The 19399-nt window shown below is 51.2% G+C and overlaps 1 long non-coding RNA gene and 1 other non-coding gene across 3 annotated transcripts; both read right to left on the minus strand.

Moving 5' to 3' along the window:
• Nucleotides 1-90: 90 nt before the first annotated feature.
• On the minus strand, nucleotides 91-2059 carry LOC143442580 (uncharacterized). 2 transcript variants are annotated; one of them, XR_013110837.1, is made up of 3 exons: nucleotides 1981-2059; nucleotides 1040-1653; nucleotides 91-934 (listed from the first exon to the last, which is right to left on the minus strand). It is a non-coding gene; the product is annotated as an uncharacterized LOC143442580 (long non-coding RNA). The 2 variants fall into 2 exon arrangements; XR_013110838.1 differs by lacking the exon at nucleotides 1981-2059 and having other exon boundaries at nucleotides 1040-1225; nucleotides 1426-1951.
• Nucleotides 2060-17989: 15930 nt separating this feature from the next.
• Nucleotides 17990-18092, minus strand: LOC117712124 (U6 spliceosomal RNA). The gene has a single exon (XR_004607199.1). It is a non-coding gene; the product is annotated as a U6 spliceosomal RNA (small nuclear RNA).
• Between the last annotated feature and the right edge of the window lie 1307 nt (nucleotides 18093-19399).

Genomic DNA, 19399 nt, shown 5'->3' on the forward strand with positions numbered 1-19399 from the left:
CTCCTCCTCCTCCTCCTCCTCCTCCTCCTCCTCCTCCTCCTCCTCCTCCTCCTCCTCCTCCTCCTCCTCCTCCTCCTCCTCCTCCTCCTCCTTCGTTTATCGAGACAGGGTTTCTCTGTGTAGCCCTGGCTGTCCTGGAACTCACTCTGTAGACCAGGCTGGCCTCGAACTCAGAAATCCGCCTGCCTCTGCCTCCCAAGTGCTGGGATTAAAGGCGTTCGCCAACACTGCCTGGCAGGCTTGAGTTCTTAATTCTTCTGTTTCTACCAGAAGGTTCTAGAATTCTTTCTTGCAGGGGACGAAGGCAAGCAGATTTGGGAGGTGTGACCACCTACTGCTAGAGCAGGCTTGACCTGTTTTCCCTTCACTGTTGACTTGTGTGAGCTCTGGTTAGACCCGGAAGTCTCCTTCCGGGAAGCTCCCCAGCACAGCACTTGGCTTCCTTTCTGCGCATTTTCCTCTGGGAATGTTAACTTAATGCAAATCTTGCCTTTTGCCTTTGGTGAACGGGACAGACACCTTTGTCTGGTTTGTCTTATTTTGTCTTCTATTCATTGCTCTTACAAGAGCAGCTTACATGCTGGTCAGAATCCCCCACCTCGTTCTGACAGTCCTGAGGTTCCCGATGAATCAATGTGTACCCGTATTTTTGACCCTTTAACAGGTACACGCGATGTGTTCTGGTTACATTTATTCACCTCCGACTGATTATCTTCTCTTCCTGTCCTCCTCTGTAAGGGACGGACTTGACTTCCATGTCTCTCCTTTTCTTTCCTTCTTTTTTAAGTTATAAAGAAAACATCGATTTTGATTCATGATTCTGGGTCAAGGTTGGGAGCAGTGTGCAGGGGAGCCTCAGGCAGCACAGGGCGACGCACGCTGACAGACAGGAAGTCCTCCGTGCTGTGACTTTGGAGAGGCATGTTGCAGCCACCTTGCGACCAGGGAAGGAGAAAAATCACCCACAGGTTGTTGCAGGGGACCCTGACAAGACAAAATCACACCCCACTCCTAACTACCCCAACTCCCAACTCCTCACCTCGTCGATAATATATGAGAAAAAGAATTCTTGCAAACTGCTAATTGGCTCTCTGTAACCAAACTGACGAGCAATGCATCTTCCCCGAGGTGCCTCTGTGTGGACAACAGCCCCTATTGAGAGCCTGGGGTTCGCAGAAGCCCCGGTTCTGGGGTGCTATGCTGCAACGGCCTGCAGAATTCTTGCCTGTAGGTAACAGAGGTAGCAGGGTGAGAAGATAATCTGGGGACGAGATGAGGATGCCCAATGAAACCCCGTGGAGCCATTTTCAGAAAGTTGAGTATGCACTTGGGCAACGTCCATGGTGGCCCGGCCTCTGCCATCATGTAATCTCGGCACTTTTCCTCTTCTGTGAGGATTAAGGCTCGCAGACAACGGCTGCTTACCCCAAGCCACTGGGCCCTCACCAATTGGGAGTGACCTTTTCCTGTTTAAAAGCAAGTCCTGAAAGTCGATCAGGAGCCCACTTTTTTGTTTTGTTTGGTGTGCAGCTCCAACCCAGGGCCTCGATCTTAAGTGTTAAACATCGGCATACACCTCCAGGTATGGCTTCTCTTCAGTTTCCTCAGCTCTGCCCTCACACTCCCTTGTCCTCGCTCCAAACACTGCTGGCTCTGCAAACAGCAAATGTGGACCTCAGAGATTAGAAGAAACAAAAGCCTGGGGCTCCCAGCAGCCCTGCGGGCAAAGAGAACTTCACTATGATTGGGTGAGGATCGAACTGCCTGAACCAATCACAATGCAGGGTAGGCAGGTCTGCTCTGGTTGGTTTGTGTTGGTGCTGGGCAGGATGGACGCCAGCAAAGCCCAGCAGCTACTGTCTGGTCCGCAGGACTAGGAGACCGAAGACTGCAGCAAAGCAAGTGAGCTTGCCCCAGGCAAGCCTGAGAATGGACCCAGGCCAGTGGCTAACGTCAGTTCATTTGGTCCGGCTCACTTACCAGTTTTACAATTAAGTCCTGCAGCCTCGATGTCTCGGTGTCCTTGCCTGTGTGGTGGTGTTCACAATGCTGGGAGCTGTGTGTTGTGTAAATGAGTTAGTGTTATACGCGCGCGCGCGCGTGTACACACACACACAGACACACACACACACGCACGCACGCACGCACGCACGCACACAGAACTACACACGGCCATTATCATGCCCTCCTGTCTCCAAACTGTGAACAATAATGCCTTTTTTCTCTATAAAGTAAGCCCATCTCCCATATTTCATTATAGTAAAAAAATACTCCAATGCAGATGGTGTGTCAGCTCTTTATTGCCAGGCAACAAATGACCTTATAACCCGGGAGCTTGAACAGACATCTGTTACCTCACACAGTGTTTGAGAGTGGGCAATCGGCAGACTGGGGTGCGTTTGGCTCTGGGTCTCCCGAGGGTGTGGCGGGGGATGGGGCGCTACAGTAGCTCACCCGCTGCCAGGTGCAATCCATGTGGAAGAGTGGAACCAGAAACCATGGCAACCTTCGCAGCCTGATTCCATGCGTATTATCACTTGACCACAGACTCGGTGGGAGGGTAGATGTGGGCCGGGCAGGAGCACCAAGATGCTGCAGTTCTGTTTCTGTGTTTGTGTGTCCACCTATGTTGGTCTTAATCTCTTGTTATCCAGTTTTGTAAGGGAGCTCCAGGTTTTGCAGCAGTTTGAGAGTCACACCGAAGAAGGCGAATATGGCTCATCCCAAACCCTCTGGGAGGTCCTGCAGTTCAGTCCACTCTGGCCCACCCAATGTATTCCAAGACTTGATTTTTTTTTCTCAGTTTCTTTTTGTTGAAAATGCTCAAATTGGATGCAAATAAAATCCTTGCCTGGACATGCTGATTTTGTCTATCTTGATGATAGATTTTAAGGACTGGGTCGGATTCAAACACTCTCTGTGAGTCACAATCACAACCTTGTCAGCCTCAAGGAGGGGTCAGGGCTGTACCCTTACGCAGATTGCACAGTTTCACGAAAGTGAGATTACAGCCACAGGCTGCACATAAATGAACTCACTGGCAAAGGTTGTACAAGAGGAGGTATCTCAGGGGGTGGGACCAAACGAACGAGAGGGGGCTACCGCAGGGGGCGGGGCCAAACCAATGAGAGGGGGCTACCGCAGGGGGCGGGGCCAAACGAGCATCAGAACCTGGGAACGCCTACAACTCCAGGGGCCTATGGCTCCAGACACTTGAGGATCAGGAGTTAGGTTTTAGCTATCCGCTCTATGAAGCCTCTGAGGAAATAAAACATTCAATCTGCACCACTTAAAAAGAAACTAAATGCTGGGCAGTGGTGGCGCATGCCTTTAATCCCAGCACTTGGGAGGCAGAGGCAGGCGGATTTCTGAGTTCGAGGCCAGCCTAGTCTACAGAGTGAGTTCCAGGACAGCCAGGGCTATATAGAGAAACCCTGTCTCGAAAAACAAAACAAAAAAACCCCCACAAAAAACACACACAAAAAAACAAAAAAACCAACAAAACAAAAACAAAAAACAAAACCAAACAACAACAAAAAAACACCCAAACAACAAAAAACAAAACAAAAAAGAAACTAAATTAAATATATTCACGCACTACAAACTTCAGGCAGCAGTGAGGAGGAGGAGGGGTGAAGAGGCAGAAAAAGTTGTCAGTGTTCTCAGAGACGCTCTGGCTTACTTCCGCTGACTACCAGGTCCTGCAGGTCCTTCCTTAGAACGTGAGTTCAACTGCCTACACCAGCTTAGTGTCCCTGGCCAGCCATAGACCAGGCTCTTCCATCCACAGTTTCCCAGAAACATCAAACAATAGCTGAACTGGGAGGGTGAGGCAGGAAGGGCTGCAGGCAGCAGGAGGTCTGTCTGTCCAGAAAGCATCTGTGGGCCCACTCTTGGCCGAGCTGTAATGTCATTGTCCTGCAGGGTCTGCTTAGTTTTTCTGCACACAGCAATACTCAGTGGAGGTTGGTCTGGGCCTCCTGCTCTTCTTACTTTGTGGGAAACATCAGGGGCTGGGATAGCAGATCCCCTGCCCATGTCTGTCCTTTCCCCAAGCCGCCCTGCCATCTTCCCCACGGGACACCTGGCTGTGTTTGCCAATTTGGTGAATGATAAGTGACCACTTGTGACTATTTGAATTTCTTTCTTTTAGGGCCGCTATGAAAAATCTTTGCTGACCTTTGCTTATTTCCTGCTAAGTGTTCCTGTCTTCCTTGCTGAAGAAGGACCCTCCAGAATATTTTGTTTCTATTTAGTTAATTTTGAGACAGAGTCGGACTGTGGAGCCCTGGCTGGCCACAAACTCACAAATAGATCTGGCTGTCTCTGCCTCCTGTGTGCTAGAATTAAAGGCATGTGCCCCCACCCAAATATTTGTTTTTCAGTTTGCTTTGGTGTGCAGTTGGGAAGAAGCTAGCTCGCTGTGGCTTGAAAAAACGTCTTCACGTTCAGGCCGACTTTTGTGTGTAATATGCATGTGTGTGAGTGTGAGCCTGACATTTGTGCACATGTGCAAATGCAGAGCTCAGAGGTCAATGTGGGCTGTGCCACCAACGTGCTTTGCCACTTTGTTTTTTCATTCATTTGGTGTGTGCATGCATGTGTGTGTACATGTGTGTGCGCTCACATGTGTGTTTAGGTTAGAGGATAATTTGCAGCAACATGTTAGTTCCAGGGACTGAAACTCAGGTCATCATGCCTGGCAGCCTTTTTTCACCAGGATTTTGTCTGTTTTGTTTTTCTTTAAACATTTATTTGTTTTTATTTATATGAGTGCACTGTCTCTGTCTCCAGACACACACCAGAAGAGGGCATCAGATCCCACTACAGAGGGTTGTGAGCCACCATGTGGTTGCTGGGAATTGAACTCAGGACCTCTGGAAGAGCAGTCAGTGCTCTTAACCACTGAGCTATCTCTCCAGCCCCGTTTTTTCTTTTCTTTCTTCCTTTTTTAATTTTAATTTTAATTTTTTATTTTGAAATGGGGTTTCTCCGTGTAACAGCCCTGGGTGTTCTGGAGCTCTCTTTGTAGACCACACTGGTCTTGAACTCACACCTGGCTCTCTATCTTTTTTATTGGGGGGGCGGTGTTCAAGACAGGGTTTCTCTGTGTAGTCCTAGCTGTCCTGGAACTCACTCTGTAGACCAGGCTGGCCTCGAATTCAGAAATCCACCTGCCTCTGCCTCCCAAGTGCTGGAATCAAAGGTGTGTGCCACCACTGCCCGGCTCTATCTTATTTTTAAAAAACAGTCTCTCCTGACAGTTTCCATACTTACTGTTTATGTGGGTGTAGGGGATCCGAACTCAGATCTGTGTCTGCCGCCGGCACAGCATGCCTTTCCCCTGAGCCATTCCCAGATGCTCCATTTTAGTTGTTTGGTTTTTTTTTTTTAAGTTTAATTTTTCATTTTTAAAAATTTATTTTATGTATATGAGTACACCATTGCTTTCTACAGACACATCAGAAGAGGGTATCAGATCCCATTACAGATGGCTGTGAGCCTCCATGTGGTTGCTGGGAAGTGAACTCAGGACCTCTGGAAGAGCAGTCGGTGCTCTTAACCACTGAGCCATCTCTCCAACCCCTTTAGTTGTTTTAATTTCGCACTGTAGACTGGTTTTGAACAATTCAGAGATGTCGTTTATTGCCGGGTGTGATGGTGATTGCCCTTAATCCCAGCACTCAGGAGGCAGAGGCAGGCCGATTTCTGGGAATTCGAAGACAGCCTGGTCTACAAAGCAAAGTCCAGGATAACCAGGGGTAGACAGAGAAACCCTGTCTTGAAAAACCAAAACAAATATAAAACTAACCAACCAAACAAAAAAAGATATAGTTTATTAAGATGAGATTAAAAAAAAAAAAGTTAGGGCTGGAGAGATGACTCAGCAGTTAAGAGCACTGACTGCTCTTCCAGAGGTCCTGAGTTCAATTCCCAGCAACCACATGGTGGCTCACAACCATCTGTAATGGGATCCGGTGCCCTCTTCTGGTGTGTCTGAAGACAGCTACAGTGTACTCATATTAAAAAAAAAATCTTAAAAAAAAATTAGGCATTAACATGTAGATCAGGCTGACCTCAAACTTGGGACGATTTTCCTGCTTCAGCCTTTCAGCTTTTAGGTGCTTGGGATTATTGGCATGTGCCCCCACAATGAGCTCAGAACTAAATCCATAGTGAATGTATGTCCATGGCTTCATAGTCTGCTTGAAGTAGGCCAGGAAGACAGAAGACATACAGGACGTGCAGAGGAACAGAGCCCCCTTTCACTAGCCCGTTGAAGTCTTTTGCTGAGAGTCAAGAATTCCAGCATGATTCATAAAATTCGTTTCGAAGATTGTCTTTGTAGAGACAATATCTCTTTTATACAGAGATATCTCAAATAAGAATAAACCAGCAATGAACCAGGCTTGAGACCCAAAGTACATGACCTCTGAGTTTGGCCTCATTCCTTTCCCAGATAAAAACCTGGACTTTTCTAGGAATCTCACAGGCAAGATTATAAACCCCATTACGGTAGGTAACAGACATGGCTTAACCTGTGTGCAACCCTCTCAACACACGGTTTCACATTAAATTGTCGTCCTACCCAAACCACTTCAGGAATTGCCGGCTCTGTTTTGCTAAAGGCGGGAGGGGGTCACTTCCAAACGCCTTCAGCAATATAAGCCTCGCGACTCACCAAAAATGTACATATATGGTTACTGCTAGTCGCTCAAAGCAGGAAGCTGGAGAAAGGCCACACTCACACCTGGAAGCGCAGGAGCCTTCCCCTGGTCACCTTTAATACTTAAAGCTGTTAACAGCACCCTCATCTTAATAAACTCTGCCTCTGAGTCCTGGCTTCGTGAGAACTGCTCTGAAGGAATGACTCAGAGGGCTCCAGGCACCGAGGCGGACCTGTCTTTTGCTCCAATGTACTCCAGACTCCCCATACCCCCAGCCGGGTAAGTCAGACCCAGGTCCTAGCTGAGGGGCCGGATTATAAAGAAGTCGGTTGTGTACGGAGCTCACAAAGTAGGGAGGAGTCACCACTGCAGTAGAGGTTTCCTCGTGGAGGGAGAGCAAGTGTCCCCGAAGTCTTGGTCTTGGAACCACCTAGAGGCCAGGGGAGCCAGGCAGGTGCACAGCACATGGAGACAGGTGGGGCTGCGAGTTCCCACGTGTCCTCTTAGGGCCCGTCTGGTTCTGAATAAGGGCTCCTGTGCAACGCAATGCAGCCAGGTGACATACCACAGGTCTGCAGAGAGCAGAAATTCCAAGCTCAGGGGCCTACAAAGCTTTATCGGGAACCTGCCAGGCAAGGGTCCGCCAGCCTTTGTTCCCTCCCTCTATGGTTTGGGGCTCCGGATCCAACAAGCTGGCCCTTGGGGAGCAAGGTCCAGGTCGGGGTGGGCGTAACATGGCCGCTTGAAGCACCACACCACGTAAGGCAGGAAGTATGGCCAGGAGGTAAGGTTCTCTGGATTTGGGAGGATCCGGGCTTCCTGTTGTTCTTTGGTGCAGCCTGCTTCCTTGTGGCCTATATCGTCCCCTTCATCTGGGCCGCAGGAGTCCAGGGCGACGCGGGTGGTTGGCCCAGTCCCCAGGCACTCCCGGGGCGGGGGCGCTCGCCCTGGCTTCCCCGCACCCGAGAGCGCGGCCCCGGCGCTTTGTCCTAAGGAGAAACCCGCTCCCCGAGCCCAGAGTGGGGCGCGCCGGATCACGTGGGGACCGCGGGACCCAACAGTCTGCTAAGCTTAAGTCTCGAACCCCACCCCCCAACCCCGCACTCCCATCCCCCACGCCGGCGGCAGAGCCCAGTGCGCACGCGCGCGGCTCCCCGCCCACCGCATGCCTTGTAGGCTCTGGGATGCTGTGCGTTGATTGGCTCGGGCTGCCGTTGTCTCAACCAATAGGCGCGCGGCTGCTGGCTAGTGTTTAGCGGTGTGTGCGAGCTTCTCTGTGTCTCCCCGCGAGGTGCAGCCTTTGCTTAGACTGCGAACAAGGGAATGGAGGCTCTGAGCGGCGAGCCCGTCTGGACGCACCCGCATTCTGGAGCGCAGTCTGCAGGCGCAGACGCCCTGACCTTGGTAGGACTCGGACTCCTAGCCTTGGGTATTCGTCGGCGTTGCCCCTGATCCCTTTTGCCCCCCAACCCCAACACCTCCAGGAGCCTCACCAGTCCCAAAGGCAAGAAAGCCTATGCTTGTCAAAAGTGTCGCAGTAGGGCTTGATGACACACACCTATAATTCCAGCACTAAGGGAGGCAGAGACTATTCTGGGTTACATGTCAGGGTTGGCAGAGGTTGTAGCCAAGAGTGTTTGCCTAAATGTACAAAGCCTCATAAAACTGGGTGTGGTGGCTCACATCTGCAAGCCCGACCCTTGCTAGGTGGAGGCAGGAAAATTAGAAATTCAAGCCTATTTTGGGCTACATATGGAGTTCAAGGTCAGCCTAAGCTACATGAGACCCTGTCTCAAAAAACAAATAAATTCACTACATCTCAATAAAAATTAGTAGTAATCAGCCTGGTGGTGGTGGCACACACCTTTAATACTAGCACTCAGAAGACAGAGGCAGGCAGATATCTGAGTTTGAGGCCAGCCTGGTCTACAGGGTGAGTTCCAGGATAGCCAGGGCTACACAGGGAAACCCGTCTTGAGAAAAAAATAGTAGTTATTGTTAGAGGTCCCCACGTCGGTGGTACAGTGGTGAGCATAGCTGCCTTCCAAGCAGTTGACCTGAGTTCGATTCCCGGCCAACGCACCAGTCAATGTTAAACGTCCGTGGGCACCTTACAACAGATCTCTCCAGACCGAACAGTTGGGGGGGGGGGGTTGTTATTCAGGAGATAGGGCAAAGGTGGGGGGAAGAAGATGGAAGAAGAGAGAGGGAGAAGAGAAGTAGAGGCCGGCCATGACCATGTGGAGAGAGGGGGAAGAGAAGGGGGGAGGGGCGAGGGTACAGAGAAGCTAGAGGAAAGAGAGCAAGAGATTAAGAGATTAAGAGATAGCCGGGTGTGGTGGCGCACGCCTTTAATCCCAGCACTTGGGAGGCAGAGGCAGGTGGATTTCTGAGTTCAAGGCAAGCCTGGTCTACAGAGTGAGTTCCAGCACAGCCAAGGCTACACAGAGAAACCCTGTCTCAAAAAAAAAAAAAAAAAAAAAAAAAAAAGGAGAGAGAGAGAGAGAGCGATTAAGAGAGAGAGGAGGGGGCAAACAGCCCCTTACAGAATACTAACAGTGATTATAGCTGAGGTTTTTTTTTTCTAATATACAGTAATGAGATATATGGTTCACAATAAAAATTATTGCTTTAAATTGAAGGTGCCCCCTGGATATTAGTCTTCTAAGAGTTGTCACTGCTATTTGTAATGAACAAAAGATGGTTTCCACCCAGGACAGATGGATAAGCAAGGACAGACTATACATACCTTAACATAGGGACCTTAGTAAGGAGAAAACTATAATATTCTGGCTTTTTGAAAATGTGTTAATGGGCTGGAGAGATGGCTCAGAGGTTAAGAGCACTGACTGCTCTTCCAGAGGACCTGAGTTCAATTCCCAACTACCACATGGTGGCTCACAACCATCTGTAATGGGATCTGATGCCCTCTTCTGGTGTGTCTGAAGACACCTACAGTGCACTCATCTAAAATAAATAAATACATCTTTTAAAAAGTTAATACTGTAATATACGTAGGCCCCAGCAACCTGTGGATTTTATGTTATATGTAGATTGTGTTTCAATAAAATTATTACAAAATTCACTGCTTATCCCGGAAGCAGTGGGTCCTAGCCCTGCTCTCCATACAGGTGCAGCAGAATTTGGTTCCAGGAAGCAGTGATTGTCTGTGGGTGAGCCAGAGTGTGCTTCCCTCCAAGAGAAAAGACACGGATGCACACTGGGCATTTGCTCCACGGCTGGGGCAAGCATGGGGCAGACAGCTCCCTTGGAAATGGTCTATCTGAGGTTTTGGGGGGAAGTCAGAGGTTGGTGAAGGCTGGTCTCAGGTCACAGCCTCAGGAAATGATGATAAATCAGGCTGGGCTCTGACTCCCCGGCTCCCTGAGGAGATCTCCCAGGCTGTCTCCAATTTCTATCCATGTGTTCCTGCCGTCTCCTAAAGTGACAATGCTAGCTCCTTACTGGGCTAGTTCCATTCTGGTTAGGTGATCTCTGGTCCCACTCCTTCAAGACCCTAGTGGGGTCATCTAGGAAAGTCATTGTGTGTTTGTGTGAGGTATATGCATATGAAGGTGTGTTTGCTTGTGTCTGTGCATGCATGGGGGCCAGAGCAGATGCCAGGCGTCTTCCCTACCTTGCCCTTGTTCTGACTCTGCCTTGAGATAGACCCTTTTGTGGAATCAGAAGCTTGGGATAGTATTAGGCTGGTTGAACTGTGGCCTCTCAGGAGTCACCTGTCTTCTGCCCCAGTGCTGTGGCTATTACAGGCAAGAGCAGCCAAGCGCAGCTTTTCGAATGGGTGCTGGAGATTCAGACTCAGCTTTTCTGTTTGTAGGCCACTGCACTTGGCCACGGAGCCATCTGCTTAGCCTTTTGGAGTGTGTGTGTGTGTGTGTGTGTGTGTGTGTGTGTGTGTGCGCGCGCGCGCGCATGTGTGTCTGGAGTTGCCAGAAGAGGGGGCATCAGATTCCTTGGAGTTTGATTTACATAGAGTTGTGAGCTACCTGACATGGGTGCTCAGAAACCAACTCAGGTTCTCTGGACGAGCAGCAAGTGCTCTTAACTGCCGAGCCACCCCTCCAACCTCCCCCAACCCCCCCCCTTTACTGCTCATTATGTAGCTGAGGCTGCTCTCAAATTCAAGATCCTACTGCCTTAACCATCTGACTCAGGACCGCAAGTGTGCACCAATACACCCAGCCTAAGAGGCATCTTACTATTCCCTCTCTGCTAAACAGTTCATTTTTTTGTAGTTCCCAAGTTGCCCACGGTCCAAATCATGAGCATTTGGATCCTGGAAGCGTGTCTATCCCCGCCCCTCCCCTGTTGCTGCCTTGTCTCCCGCCAGCTGCCATACTGAATATGACCGCTGGAGGGCGCTCCCGCACCGCTCCTACTGGCCAACCGGTTCCTACGGGAGGTCCCCTGTTGTGCGAATGCCAGATTGATTTCCAGATTCATACTCGAATTGTAAACTGAAAGCCAGAGCTAGAGAGAGAGAGAGAGAGAGAGAGAGAGAGAGAGAGAGAGAGAGAGAGAGAGAGAGAGAGAGAGAGAGAGAGAGAGAGAGAGAGAGAGGCTAGAAGTGAGTTTAGACTAAAATTCCACAACCCATTTGCTGGCAACCTTACCAGGCTGTAGGTCAATTAATTCACTAGGTCAGGGAGGCAAAACTTCGAGAAGAGCTTCTTTGCGGACTAAAGCACTGTTCTCCTGTTCCAGTGCCCTCTGCCTAAGCCGTGGGCTGCTTAGGCACCCAGCTCCTTTGTAAATGGGGCCATGCTTAACACAGGCAAAATAATGCTGCCAGATGCTCACACGAGGAACACGTGCAGACCAGCCAGTGCTGTCACCAAGCCTCCAACACTGAGCACAAAGGCAGAGACGGTTCCCCAGTGATGGCGACTTCCATTGGTACCCTCTCTCCTGCCCTTCCAGCCTCTGCATTTTCCTCCCTTTGATGTGTCCTTCCTGGCTGTCACTTGGTCCGGTGGCCAGGAGTCCGCCACACATGGGGTTCATGACTGTGGGCCCGACACCTATAGAGACCTATTCCCAGTGGCAGGCTAACGCCATCTCCATTTATTTCCCGCACCCTTGGCCAACTCCTCAAGTTGGCCAATGCTCTCCCAACGCCTTCTGGCCTGGGTCCCCTGCTTACTCCATATCCCTACTAAGTATTCTGCCCTCCCTGGGAGCCTTAAGGAGCCCAGTCTCTGTTGCCTGACTTCAGATTAATAGTGAAAACACCTCCATGCAACGGAGGACAGGCAGTTTGGTAGATGCTAAGAGTGTTTGGGTGGCCAGCTGTGACTGCAGGTGACCGTGGCTGGCTCTGCCTGACTCAAACCGCACCCCTCCCCCATCTTTGAGGATGGCATTTGAGCATGTCAGAGAGCAGCCTGGACAGGAGGACTATGGCAGCAGCAGTCAGGCTCCCAGGCAAGATCTGTCCTGGGCAGCTGGGTCTGCTTCTGGTGGGCGACCCACACCTTTCCTAATACTTTACAGTGGGCTCCCCCCATACACCTGGGGAGTCTCATCTCCTGATGAAGACTTAAACTTTTGGAGGCTGGAATGGCTTGGGAACCGGAGAGCTTCAAAGGCCTAAGTGCTGGAGGCTGAGATGCCTGGGATCGTGAGAGCACAGGACCCCACTCGATTTCTTCCCACACCAAACAATCCAGTACCACTCACTCTCTTACCAGCACTCTTACAGAGACTCTCTGGCCTCAACACAGAAGGAAAGAGGAGTGTGTTTAAAATGTCATGAGGTGGGGATTGACCCCGGACATTCACCTGTTCTCAGCCACCCAGGAGAAGAACAGCTCCAGCACCCAGTCCTTAAGACAGACACCTGCCAGAGGCCACCAGTGTCAGGCTGTCAGGAGGTGCAGGTCTCTGTACCGGGTGCTAGGAATGCACTCTAAATTGTCATAGGGTCTTTTAGACTCCGAATCTAGGAGGGGACCTTGGAAATGGCCCCCACCACAACTACTCTCTCTCCTCCACCAACCTGGGCCTGAGCAGGGGATTTTCCACGTCTACTCATGTTATGGGGATACGGAGGGTTCCCCAGGGCCTGATCCCTCTCCTATCGGCTGTGTGGAGACTGGGTGCCTGTGTCCACAGGCCGCAGCACTGTGGCCTCTCTGCAGTGGGTGCCTGCAGCCAGAGCTTCGCCGTGGAAAGTGCGGAAGCAGTTTCTAGATGGAAGGTTTGGGACCAGAGGTCAGAAGACCCAGACCTGACCCCCTGACTCCCCAGTTCAGCTAGAGAGCTCTCTCTCCTTTTGCTGGCTCTGGGCTTCTGGGGCACCATTTTCCACTCTAGACGGAGTCCACTACCACTGACTGACTGAAGAAAGATTTAGGAAGGGTTAGCACAGATAGGCAGTCAGGGCAGAAGTTCTGTCCCGTTCCCACCGAGCCCGTGTTCGTCTTGGATAGGAAAAGAGCTCATTCTGCAAACAGGCTCAGGTTGGTAAAGATTCTCGCTAGGCAGTTTCCCACGTGGCCTCACTCTTAAGAAAGATCCAGAGTCCTTCTTCTATCACTGAATGTTAGCTTTTTAGAAACATTCCAAGCTTGCTGCCAGGTTGGTTCTGTTCTTCGCCACAATTCCTAGGAGACAAGGAGAAAACGAGGGTAAGAAACCCGGGAGCGGAGAATGAAAGAGCTCGTCCAAGGTCAGACCCTAAGAGGGCTGCGTTGCAGGCGGCTGCTCCTAGTTCGCGTGTGCGAACAAGCGGGGGGTTCCGGGAGGCGCGCAGGGCCGGAGTGGGCGCGCAGGTGGCGGGGCCGGAGCGGGCGCGCGGCGCGGGCGCAAAGAACAAAAGGGCGCCCCACTCCCGTCCCACCCGCCCTCTCTTGGCCAATCGGCGTGGCCTGAGCATCAGAGGCTCTCTAATTGGCTGCACTGTGACCAATCACACGCCAAGGCTGAGAGCCTCCGCGGCCCCACGTGGGGTGATGTTCCTAGCTAGAGAAGGGCGGGGCGCGGAGCTTGGGCCTCGCTTCGCGCGCCTCGGGGACCTGACGGCGACCCATGCAGCCCTGGGGGATCCCCTGCGGTCGCCAGTGGACCTCGTAGCCTCCGGTCCCCATGGGGGCGTCGTCAGGCTCCTTCAGCGCCTTGGGAGTGCAGAGCCTCCCGGATGGGAGGTGGTAGGGCAAACATGGGGCTGTCCCCCTCTCCCATGGGAAGTGATGGGGGAGGCAGAAGAGCGCCACCTGGGTTTGGCTCGGAGGCTGAAGCTGGTGGGGTGAAGGAAAGGAAGACATGGTCCTGCTGTTTAGTGGCAGAGGCATCAATTTATTCTTGGACGGAGTCCGGTTTTGACACCTCCTTTCATACCCTGGGGACACAAAGAGAGGTGGCCTCTGTGCAGGCTTGGGGGCTAGTTCCCCCCCAACCCCGGCTGTTTCCATTAGTCTCCCCTCCAAACTACTCCAAGTGGAACATACTAGAATGTTTTTTGATACGGGCAATTGACACGGTCTTACATTTTTATGGCACCCTCAGACGGGACATTTGAGGAGAGTTGAATAAATGGAAAATACATGACTTAAAGGAGGGATGCCTAGTACCCAAGCCAGCAACGAAGGGGAGCTGCCACCACCCCAGACCTGGAGGGCAGTTGCAGTGGAGAAAGAGGCCCCGTTCAGGAGCTGTGACCTTGGAAAGGTGACCTGGCAGGGAGGTGCTGGGTGGTGTATACTTTCTCAGGTTTGCCAGTGCTTCAAGGCCCAAATTGGAGCAAAGGAAGCCAGGCCAACACTGCCTACAGTCAGTTTCTGCTGTGCGTAGGAAGGTGCAGTAATGGCGGTCATAGCTGTGGTGGTGTGTCAGGGTGCTGGGGTCCAGGAATGGGAGTGTGTCCTGCACCTGCACTCAAGTGTGGATAGAGGTGTCTTATGAAACACTGGGTTTTGTTTGTGAGCAGAAGGTGGATGTAACATAGGTGATGCCCTGTGGCCGTCCACCTGTGCAGCCTTGGGGTGGATGGGGGGACTGGGCTGAGCCTTTGTCCCTACAGAAGACAGCCTGCAAGTCCCAGAGTGGAAGATGCTGTTTTGAGACCTCAGCTGCCCTCCTGCATGTGCTCTGTCTATTAGGTGCTTTTGCGTCTCCGCTGTGGTCTCAGGTCAATCGTAGGGACCTAAGCTCTGTCTCGGGACTTGGGTCCTGTTTACTGGTGTCCTTTCAAGGGCCTGCTTCGTCATTCAGCACACACTGGAGTTTGCCTGGATGACTCCGAGGCAGGAAGCATTTATTCATTCAACAAGTCTTTCAGGAGACTTCTCTAAGGATGGGCTCAGCCCTGCCTGGGGGTGCCTGAGGGCAGCTTTTAAAGGCAGGTAGGGGTTGGGTGGTGGACAGGGCGGAGAAAGGCAAGCAGCAAGGAGGAGATACCAGGTGTTCCCAGAATGTGGCCTCTGGCAGGTGTGGTGTGTGCAGCGGGCCTCTGACATGTGGAAGGCAGGGGACACTGGCAACACCCCTGTACATCATATGGCGATAGTAACAGAATTATTTGGGAGACTGCAAGGAGAATGTCCTGCGTGCAGTCCAGTGTCTTGCAGTTGGCAATTACAGGATCACTGCACACACAGACGCTGTCAGTACAGGCTCTGGTTGCAGTCAGGGAGAAGAGGGCTGCGGGCACGTGAGGCAAGTTGCCTTTGAGGGGACCGTGGATGACTTCAGGTAAGGGTAGCTCTCTTGTTCTTCCAGCATGCACTTGGCCTCACCTGTCTCAAGTTGCTGTCCCATAGTTCACAGGTCTGGCTCCAGAGTCCTCGCCTCCTGCCTGTTCTACGCAGCCTTCTTGTGAGCAGGGGCAGCAGATGAAGCCGGGCTCTGTTTGCCAAGCCCAATTCTGCTGTTAAAAACTGGTGTTTATGGGCCTGGAAACAGTAATGCTGGGTCCAGATCCAGCTGCTTTGAGCCCCAGGGCAGCCAGAGAATGGCACTTTGGAGATGAGTTGGGCAGGGTCCTCAGAGGAGCAACTCTGGCTGTGGGTACAGGTGCCCTGGGGAGCTGGAACAGCCTCAACACACCAGGAAGAACAGACATCATCTCCTGATGAGACAGACCATAGAGAAGATGGTCTGGGAGTGGCCAGAGATCAATAGCTCAATCTGAGGATGGTGGATAGAGCCCGAGTCTCCAGGGGAAGCCACATGCTCTGATCAGGGAAGGAAACCGAAAACAAAGGCTGGTCTCATGGTTATAGTGACAATTCCTTCAGACACACATGTGGCAATGTGACATGTATATGTGTGTATATATGTATGTGTGTATCTGTATGCATGCATGCATATATCTATGTATGTGTGTGTATATATGTATGCATGCATGTATATGTGTGTATATATGTATGTATGTTTGTATGCATGTGTATCTGTATGCATGCATGCATGCATGTATATGTGTGTATATATGTATGTATGTTTGTATGCATGTGTATCTGTATGCATGCATGCATGTATATGTGTGTATATATGTATGTATGTTTGTATGTATGTGTATCTGTATGCATGCATGCATATATTTTGTAGTGCTGGGAGCCCCCCCAACCCCCCATGGCCTTATATCTTCTAGGAAGTGGATCTACTCCTGAGCTACATGGTAGATCTGCCTCTTCTTTTTAACTTAAACATCTGGAATAAATGCAGTATTCCTAAATGTAGGAGGTAGAACTTCTGCTCCGCAGAGGTTCCTGGTGCCCTTCCCCCTCCTGTCCCTGAGGCAGAAGTTTCTTTTCTTCCTCCCCGCTGACTGGCTCTGCCAGGGATGGTTGTGTGGTTGTTACTGTAGCTCCCGAGGGCTTTCTCTGCAGTGCTGAGCGTATGCTCTCCACATTGTGGGGCCACAGGGTGTTCACTAGCTTCTCTGCACATCCACTGTCACTCAGAGCAGGGCAGGTGCTCTTTAGGGGAGGTTCTAGTGGCCCCATATCCTTTCAAGCATTTTGTATTTCCATCCCTTCCTGTCAGTCATGAGGGAAATCTAAGGGAACACATGCCACTCCTTAATCTCCCAAAGCTCAAAGGACCCTCTTACCCTGCCATACAGTCTCCCTTTCCTCATGTCTGAAACCAGAGTTCAGAAGACCAGACTGTCTGGGCCTGAGTCCGCTGCAGGAAGGCTTTGGTATCAGCAAGAACAGCCAGAGAAGAGGGGCTGGGGTTATGGTGGAGTGGGGTGTGTGGGACTCTGGGTCAGAACAGACACAGAAGCAGGTGTGGCCTGGGAGCTGAGGACAAGGTGGGGATGCCTTCTTGTCCCCAGACCCCTGGGTGCTGAGGACACTGTGGTGAACACGGAGGCAGGAGCCCTGCCATCATGTTAATGACAGGCCAGGGGAGGCAGCAGTCAAATAAACCCACAATAAATACATAATTGCAGACTGTGGTGAGTGTTCCGTGCTGTTAGAAGGCCTGACCTGGCAGTGACATCAAACTGTAGGAGACTTTGCCCTCAGGGATGAGAGAGAGTCCTGCAGGGACTCTTAAAGGGGGTCCTAGCAGAATGTGCAAGGGGGCTTGTTCTGGAAAAGTGCAGAGTGTAGACTACGGATGAGGAAATGGGGTTGGGTGTCTAGTAACTGAAAGTCATGAGATAGTGGTGTGTGTGTGTTCACCATCAGAAGCCCAAGTTCCTGTCTTGTCCTTCAACTGTTTCCAAGTGTGGCTTCCTTCTCATAATAAAGAAGATAGTTTTTGCTCCAACTATCTAGTCTACATCCCAACCAGTAGGAAGAGGAAAGAAGATGTAGCGCTGCATTGAAGGATGCGTCCCACTACACGTTCACTGGCACTGCTGCATATAGCTGCAAGGGAAGCTGGGAGATGCAATTTTCACCCTGAAGGAAAAGGGAAGGGTTGGTGTTGGGGGATTTTCCTGGTAGCTTTAAAGAAAAATAACAGCTGAGAACAGGAGACTCTCTATAGCCATATGCAGGACTCAGCCATGTCTTTATCACATGTTCACACATGAGGGAACCAGCTCCCAGGGAGCTGATTACTCTGCCCAATCCAGTTGGGGACAGCCTAAGGAGAGGCTGGCTAGGAAAGCTCCAGAACTTTGACTCATGAAGTGCTTCCTCCTCTCCTCTCCTCTCCTCTCCTCTCCTCTCCTCTCCTCTCCTCTCCTCTCCTCTCCTCTCCTCTCCTCTCCTCTCCTCTCCTCTCCTCTCCTCTCCTCTCCTCTCCTCTCCTCTCCCCTCTTCTTTCTGTCTCTCCTTCCTTTCCTTTCTCTGTCTGACTGCCTGCCTGCCTGTCTGTCTGTCTGTCTGTCACTCTCTCTCACTCTAAATATTGCAAGCCTCATGAATTTGTGCCTCATCCCTGTACAGGGGCCATGCTAATCTCTGTAAGGATCCCAGCATTAACATATGTGCACAAGGTTTTCTCTTTTCTCACAGTCTCCTTGAGAACTAGTTAGTCACTGTGGCCTTTGCTTGTTTGGAGACAAGGTTCTTCTATGTAATGCTGGTTGGCCTGGAACTCACTGTGTAGACCAGGCTGGCCTTGAACTCACAGAGGTCTTCCTGCCTCTCTCTGTTCTAAATGCTGGGACTAAAGGCACGTGCCACCACTACCCAGGTAAAGTAGACATTTTGACAGCTGTTTTTGTTTCAGTGGTACTGGGGATTGAACCCAGGGCCTTGGATCTGGAAGGCAGCACTCTGTCCCTGAGCTATTCTCAGACCTGCGTCATGTGTTGTCATCTTTTAAAGTGAGCTGTGAAGGACTTGCGTACTGGCATTTTTTTGTTTGTTTGTTTTAGTTTGTTTCTTTTCCTCTTTCTGTTTTCTTTCCCCTCTCCCTCCTCTTTTATTTTCCATAGACAGGGACTTACAGTAGTAGTCTTGGCCTGGAGCTTGCTTTGTAAATCAGGTTGGCATAACTTAATGGAGATCCTCCGTCCTTTGCTTCTCCAGGGCTGGGGTTGAAGGTGTGCACCACCATGCCCGGCCTGAGCCTTAGTCTTCACCACAGTTACAACAGCTGACACTGTCAGCCCCTGGTCCAAGGCATGGAGGGCTCTGCTCCCTCCTGGTACTGAGATCTCACAGGGAAGGGAGGAATCCAGGCATTCTGAATAAAATGCTGGATGTTCTGTTTAACTGGAAGCTGGTTCAAGCTATGAGAGAAAATACGTGTGGCTCCAAACAAGGTGCCCTCCTTTCTGTGTTGGTCCTGGGCAGAGGTGCAGATGGGAAGTCAGACCAATCATCCCTGGGGTCAGCCCGTGTGTCCTTGCCCAGCCAGAGTTGCAAATGTCCTTAGTTACCACATCAGCACATCACAGAGGATGTGTCTGAGGTCCCCGGTCCACACGCAGGCCAGTCTGCCAGCCCACATCCAATCTCCCATCTCCCTGGGGCTGTGTTTGAGGATCCTTGTCCGTGAGCCACCAGGTGTCTTACTGTAGGCCCCATGCCACAGATGGCAAGCCTCTGATACAAGACAGGAGGCTAAACCCTGGACACGGGTGTGACCAACTCCTCTCTGGGACTGTGAAAGGTAGCTTGGTTCCCGGTTGAACTAAGGCTTGAAACCCCAGAAATGAAGGGATGGTATGTATTTCACCTGTTCCCAGGCACCAGGCCCCTGGCACTAACTGCAGCCCCCTCCCCCCATAGATTTGCGGCTATCATTCATGTAAGGGCAACGCCCCAAGCCCCTCTACACGTAGAGGATGTGACCTGTGGTCT

This window comes from Arvicanthis niloticus, chromosome 6 (assembly GCF_011762505.2).
Source record: "Arvicanthis niloticus isolate mArvNil1 chromosome 6, mArvNil1.pat.X, whole genome shotgun sequence".
Classification (NCBI taxonomy): Eukaryota; Metazoa; Chordata; class Mammalia; order Rodentia; family Muridae; genus Arvicanthis; species Arvicanthis niloticus.